General features: G+C 47.9%; 1 protein-coding gene across 3 annotated transcripts in view; it reads left to right on the top strand.

Annotated features, from left to right (window-relative positions):
* The window catches only part of PGS1 (phosphatidylglycerophosphate synthase 1), an 81188-nt gene that overhangs the window by 38605 nt on the left and 35074 nt on the right, over window positions 1-7509 (top strand). The window lies entirely within an intron of this gene.

Here is a 7509-nt window from a genome sequence, read left to right on the forward strand (position 1 = left end):
GAGGTGATCTCCCTTCACGTGTCCCAGATGACTGCCAGGAGGGAGGGGAGAGAGGTGATCTCCCTTCATGTGTCCCAGATGATTGCCAGGAGAGAGGGGGGAGAGGTGATCTCCCTTCACGTGTCCCAGATGATTGCCAGGAGGGAGGGGGGAGAGGTGATCTCCCTTCACGTGTCCCAGATGATTTCCAGGAGGGAGGGGGGAGAGGTGATCTCCCTTCACGTGTCCCAGATGATTTCCAGGAGGGAGGGGGGAGAGGTGATCTCCCTTCACGTGTCCCAGATGATTGCCAGGAGGGAGGGGGGAGAGGTGATCTCCCTTCACGTGTCCCAGATGATTGCCAGGAGGGAGGGGGGAGAGGTGATCTCCCTTCACGTGTCCCAGATGATTTCCAGGAGGGAGGGGGGAGAGGTGATCTCCCTTCACGTGTCCCAGATGATTACCAGGAGGGAGGGGGGAGAGGTGATCTCCCTTCACGTGTCCCAGATGATTGCCAGGAGGGAGGGGGGAGAGGTGATCTCCCTTCACGTGTCCCAGATGATTTCCAGGAGGGAGGGGGAGAGGTGATCTCCCTTCACGTGTCCCAGATGATTGCCAGGAGGGAGGGGGGAGAGGTGATCTCCCTTCACGTGTCCCAGATGATTTCCAGGAGGGAGGGGGAGAGGTGATCTCCCTTCACGTGTCCCAGATGATTTCCAGGAGGGAGGGGGGGAGAGGTGATCTCTCTCACGGTGCGCTGGGAGGAAGTGGGAGCTGGGACCCTCTATTTGCTCCTCCCCCCCCAAAAAAAATGACCTGCCAAATGTGGCATGTCAGGGGGTCACCTTCCGCTTTAAAGCGGAAGTTTCATTTTTGGGTGGAACTCCGCTTTAAGGTAAAAAAAAAGACAAAAATCCTACTAACTGTCCTACCCACCCCCATCCCTAAACACTTACCTGAGCACTGTCCCGGCTGTAGCACAGCTTCTCTCATTTCCTTATCTCACAGGAGACACTGTGAGCAGTGGAGCCCCATAGGCACCTGATGATGTTAGTCTTGTAAGGAGGGAGTGGGGTGTGTGTCAATGGATGCACACAGCCTGGCTCAGGAGCACATGCACACGGGTGCTTCCCTAGCATCTGGTTTGCTAAGGAGGTACCAAGAGGAAGGAGGCGTTGACAGCGTCGGTTGAGGGCAAAAAGGACCACTCTGTGCAATATCTTTCTACACAGCAGGTAAGTATTTTTTGGTACAATCATTTTAATTGTTAAAAAAGCTTAGTAACAAAAAACATTTTTTTTTCAAGATTTTCTGTCTTTATTTTTTTTTTTCTTTTAGCAAACAATTAAAAACCCAGTGGTGATTAGATACCACCAAAAGAAAGCTCTATTTGTGTAAAAAAAAGGTCATATGGGTACAGCGTTATGACCGCGCAATTGTCATTCAAAATGCAACAGCGCTGAATGCATTTGTTTCCTTTTTTTTTAGTTGTTTAATTTGTATTCACCTGATGAACATGCCAGTAACACAGTTCTTGTCCTAGGGTGACACATTTCCCGTACTAGAACAGGACTACAGAACACCTCCTCCTTTTCTCTATAACAGTGGTCTCCAAACTTTGGTCTGAGGGCCTGATGCAGCCCTTTGCTAGTCTTTATCTGGCCCTTGGGGGGCATTATTCCAGCTACTGACACAAATGATGGGGTACTATTCCTCTGACTGATACCAACGAGAGGGCACTCTTCTTCCCAGTGACACCAAAGAGGGGGCACTATTCTTCCCACCTGACACCAATGATGGGGCACTATTCTTCCCACCTGACACCAATGATGGGGCACTATTCCTCCCACTGACACCAATGATGGGGCACTATTGCTCCCACTGACACCAATGATGGGGCACTATTCCTCCCACTGACACCAATGATGGGGCACTATTCCTCCCACTGATACCATTGATGGGTCACTATTCCTCCCAGTGACACCAATGATGGGACACTATTCCTCCCACTGATACCAGTGATGGTACACTATTCTTCCCAGTGACACCAATGATGGGACACTATTCCTCCCACTGACAGTAATGATGGGGCACAATTTCTGCCAATGACACCAAAGATAGGGCACTATTCCTCCCACTATTACCAATGATGGGGCACTATTTCTCCCACTATTACCAATGATGGGGCACTATTTCTCCCACTATTACCAATAATGGGGCACTATTCCTCCCACTATTACCAATAATGGGGCACTATTTCTCCCACTATTACCAATGACGGGGCACTATTCCTCCCACTGACAGTAATGATGGGGCACAATTTCTGCCAATGACACCAAAGATAGGGCACTATTCCTCCCACTATTACCAATGATGGGGCACTATTTCTCCCACTATTACCAATGATGAGGCACTATTCCTCCCACTGACACCAATGATGGGGCACTATTCCTCCCACTGACACCAATGATGGGGCACCACTCATCCTATTGACAACAATAACAGGGTACTATTCCTCCTACCAACCACCAATGCTGAGGCCATGTTTATTACACTGATGCAGTGACCTGGACATTTTCTACCCCCGCTGGCCACAATAACGCCAACCGCACACCCCCAAGCTGAGGTCTGAAGAACTTTAAACTGGCCCTTTTGTTTGAAAAGTTTGGAGACCACCTCTCTCTAGAGCAAAGTGGAAGGGAGTGGGGTTGTATGGTAGTTGTGGGTAATAGCTGGGAACAATGCAGCTGATAACAGTGCAGCACAGGCAGGGAGTATGGGATGTTATCAGGTCATGAGAAAATCTGAGAATTATATTCTCGGGGTTCACACACACGCTGGTGTTGGGCCTATGTTGGTCGTGTTTATGGGAAAGTGAAAGTGCTCATCATAGGACCAGGAATTTTCATACATCTGCTCTTAAATGTTTTAGCACACCCCGCCAGCCGCTGGCTGCCCCCCCCCCCCCATCCCAACTCAACCCCCCGCCCTGTTTTTCTTATTAACAATATCTTGTGGTTTCATCTGTGTCTCACGATGCTGCATGCCTCCTTTAACATCCTGCCAAATCAAATGAACATGAAAAAAAGATTTACCCGAGATCACATGCAGGACTGCTGGCGTTGACAGGAAGCAAACCCACAAGAAAGTCTCACACTTCAAAAACGCCTTCCAAATAAGTAAAAAAAAAAATATTTTTATTGTCTTTTATTTAGAAGGTCTCAGCATGTTTTGCAGAGCTGTACAGCGAGCAGGTAAACACGCCGCCATGACGGTACATGGGAACCTACTGATCATCATTTCAGACAAGTAGGAAATTGGCCATGTGGGCTGAGCTACAAGGCAGAGACGGGTGTAAGCGCGGTGATGGCGTGTTGCACTAAGAAGTCCGCACATACAGAGAAGGGTGTAAGCATTGTGATGGCGTGTTGCACTAAGAAGTCCGCACATACAGAGAAGGGTGTAAGCATTGTGATGGCGTGTTGCACTAAGAAGACCGCACATACAGAGAAGGGTGCAAGCGCTGTGATGGCGTGTTGCACTAAGAAGACCGCACATACAGAGAAGGGTGTAAGCGGTGTGATGGCGTGTTGCACAAATAAGACCGCACATACAGAGAAGGGTGTAAGCGCTGTGATGGCGTGTTGCACTAATTAGACTGCACATACAGAGAAGGGTGTAAGCGCTGTGATGGCGTGTTGCACTAATTAGACCGCACATACAGAGAAGGGTGTAAGCGTTTTGATGGCATGCTGCACTAATAAGACCGCACATACAGAGAAGGGTATAAGCGTGGTGATGGCGTTGCTGCACAAATAAGACCACACATACAAAGAGGAGCGTAAGCGCGGTGATGGCGTGTTGCACAAATAAGACCGCACATACAGAGAAGGATGTAAGCGTTTTGATGGCGTGCTGCACTAATTAGACCGCACATACAAAGAGGGGCGTAAGCGTGGTGATGGCGTGTTGCACAAATAAGACCGCACATACAGAGAAAGGTGTAAGCGTTGTGATGGCGTGTTGCACAAATAAGACCGCACATACAAAGAGGGACGTAAGCGCGGTGATTGTGTGTTGCACAAATAAGACCGCACATACAGAGAAGGGTGTAAGCGCTGTGATGGCGTGTTGCACTAATTAGACCGCACATACAGAGAAGGGTGTAAGCGTTTTGATGGCATGCTGCACTAATAAGACCGCACATACAGAGAAGGGTATAAGCGTGGTGATGGCGTTGCTGCACAAATAAGACCACACATACAAAGAGGAGCGTAAGCGCGGTGATGGCGTGTTGCACAAATAAGACCGCACATACAGAGAAGGATGTAAGCGTTTTGATGGCGTGCTGCACTAATTAGACCGCACATACAAAGAGGGGCGTAAGCGTGGTGATGGCGTGTTGCACAAATAAGACCACACATACAGAGAAGGGTGTAAGCGTGGTGATGGCGTGTTGCACAAATAAGACCGCACATACAGAGAAGGGTGTAAGCGTTTTGATGGCGTGCTGCACTAATTAGACCGCACATACAAAGAGGGGCGTAAGCGTGGTGATGGCGTGTTGCACAAATAAGACCACACATACAGAGAAAGGTGTAAGCATTGTGATGGCGTGTTGCACAAATAAGACCGCACATACAGAGAAAGGTGTAAGCGTTGTGATGGCGTGTTGCACAAATAAGACCGCACATACAGAGAAAGGTGTAAGCGTTGTGATGGCGTGTTGCACAAATAAGACCGCACATACAGAGAAAGGTGTAAGCGTTGTGATGGCGTGTTGCACAAATAAGACCGCACATACAAAGAGGGACGTAAGCGTGGTGATTGTGTGTTGCACAAATAAGACCGCACATACAGAGAAGGGTGTAAGCACTGTGATGGCGTGTTGCACAAATAAGACTGCAAGTAAATGCGAGTTAGCAACCCTGGCATTCCAGGAATGTAACACTTTTTTGTTTTGTTTTTTAAACCATCAAATCGATGGGTTCCGTTCTACTTTATGATTTACTGATGGGGCTCTGGGCTTCGGCAAAATGGCCGCCTCCGGCAAGAAGAAACTGGAGTGATGCTGGAGGCAATTTACAGCACACACGAATGGTGGTAGCATGAATATTAATGGGGAATGTATTTTCCTATCTAAAGAACATTATTTTTTTTTTTTTTATCAGGTTGCTTTGGGTAAAGTTCCCACAGTGTCTTACTTAAAGCGGATTTCCACCCAAATTATTTTTTTGACATCTGGGAAGTGGTTCAGTTATCCTGACTGGGTGTCATATGATGCCCTTCAGGATAACAGCCGCCGCGCACCCGTGGGGCGCATATCACGGTGTTCAGTGGAGCGGTGTGTCAGTCTGACACACCGCTACACTGATCTTGGTAAAGAGCCTTGGGTGGAGGCTCTTTACCACGTGATCACCCGTGTCCAATCACAGCTGATCACGATTTAAACAGGAAAAGCCGTTGATTGGCTTTTCCTCACTCGCGCCTGACAGACGCGAGTAGAGGAGAGCCAATCAGCGGCTCTCCTGACGGGGGGTCTGCGCTGATTGTTTATCAGCTCAGCCTCCCCCTTGGATGCCCACACTAGACCACCAGGGAAGCCCCCAGGACCACCAGGAAGGAGGGCAACATGTGGATGGCCAGGTATGTACCCCATGGTCATCCACGTGTACAAAAAACAGCCCAATCTGTTCCAATCAGTGCCCACAAATGGGCACTGACTGGCACCATCATGAAACAAATGAAATCAGTGATGCCCAGCAATGCCACCCATCAGTACCACCCATCAGTGTCCAGCAGTGCCACCTATCAGTGCCCATCTGTGCACCTATCAGTGCCCATCTGTGCACCTATCAGTGCCACCCATAAGTACCCATCAGTGCTGTCTATGAATGCCCATCAGTGCTACCTATGAGTGCCCATAATCAGTGGCACCTCATCAGCAGCACCTCATTGGTGCCCATCAGTGCCGCCATATCAGTGCCCGTCATTGAATAAGAAATTACAAAATGTACAATTTTTTTTTAACAGAAACAAGGAAAACTTGTTTTTTTTTTTTTTTTCGGTCTTTTTTTATTTGTTGCACAAAAAATAAAAATTGCAGAGGTGATCAAATACCACCTAAAGAAAGCTCTATTTGTGGGAACAAAATGATAAAAACTTAGTTTGGGTACAACACTGTATGACCGCGCAATTGTCATTCAAATTGCTACAGCGCTGAAAGCTGAAAATTGGCCTGGGCAGGAAGGTGTGCCCCCTGGTATTGAAGTGGTTAAAAGACTCTCTTTAACCCATAAACAAACATTGGAGGAAATTTTTTTCTATTTTTTTTTATTATACTGCCCTGTTGCTATGTAGTCCTCGTAATCTGCCACTTCCTGGTCCGCGGAGCTCCTCGTGACTTCCTCCCACGCCTATGCTCCTGGGAAATGATGACACAGTCTGTGGGCAGCACTGCAACGTTAGAAACAATCGGAGCTGCGCCCGCCGTTGATTCGCGCATTGGGCGAGATCGAGAGATGCACGCTGGTTACCCAGCATGCACCTCTCCAAAACGATTCCAGGAAGCGATCTTGATTGGGCTTCACATTCCCACATTCATGATGGAGACGGCCACAAACAGAGTCATACAATATTACAGTAAGATATTTATATTTTTGAACAATCGATCATCGTATAGTCTTTTTTTTTTATTTCATTGGCAATAATTCTAGGATCAAAAAAAAGAAAATAAAATGTTTCGCCGGAACTCCGCTTTGAAGGGTTCTGCCCCCCTTATGTCTGATTAATAATAAAAAAAATCATATTTTTTTAACAAACGCAACACACCCCACCAGCAAAAAAATGAAGTCAGCAGCTACACATACTGTAGCTGCTGACTTTTGATATAAGGACACTTACCTGTCCTGGAACCCAGCTGATGTTTCCATTGGCTCTCGGGTACTACTGCCACCATTGCCTGTAAGGGAAGCCTTGTGGCTTCACAGCCGGTTCCCTACTGCCCTTTATAAATGGTCCGGGGGGGGGTGGGAGAATGCTGCAACGCGATCTCTCGGAAATGGGGACAGGTACTTGTCAAAAACAGGTACCCGCCACCCGCAAAACCTCCACCCCCCATTAGGTGCTAAATTTGGCACCGGGGGTGGGGGGGGGGGGGAAGGAGGTAGATAAGCAGAGCTTCCACTTTTAGGTGGAACTCCGCTTTAAGAGAAATAAGGCAAGTATATCCTTATAAGTGATTATCAGTCCTAATACCCTGTTTCCCCTAAAATAAGACCTAGCGTGATTGTCGGTGTTGGCTGCAATATAAGCCCTACCCCCCAAATAAGCCCTACTCTGTTTCCTCAAAAATAAGCCCTACCCTGAAAAGAAGACCTACAAGGACTTTAACTAGAGCTTATTTGGGGGGTAGGGCTTTTATTGCAGCCATCACCGACAATCACACTAGGTCTTATTTTAGGGGAAACAGGGTATGTGAAAGTCAAGCAAGTTAGGCCTGGTTCGCTCTATCGCACGTGCGGGAATCGC

The sequence above is a fragment of the Lithobates pipiens genome, unplaced genomic scaffold (assembly GCF_037356315.1).
Source record: "Lithobates pipiens isolate NorthernLeopardFrog02 unplaced genomic scaffold, aLitPip1_a1.2 Scaffold_28, whole genome shotgun sequence".
Lineage (NCBI taxonomy): Eukaryota > Metazoa > Chordata > Amphibia > Anura > Ranidae > Lithobates > Lithobates pipiens.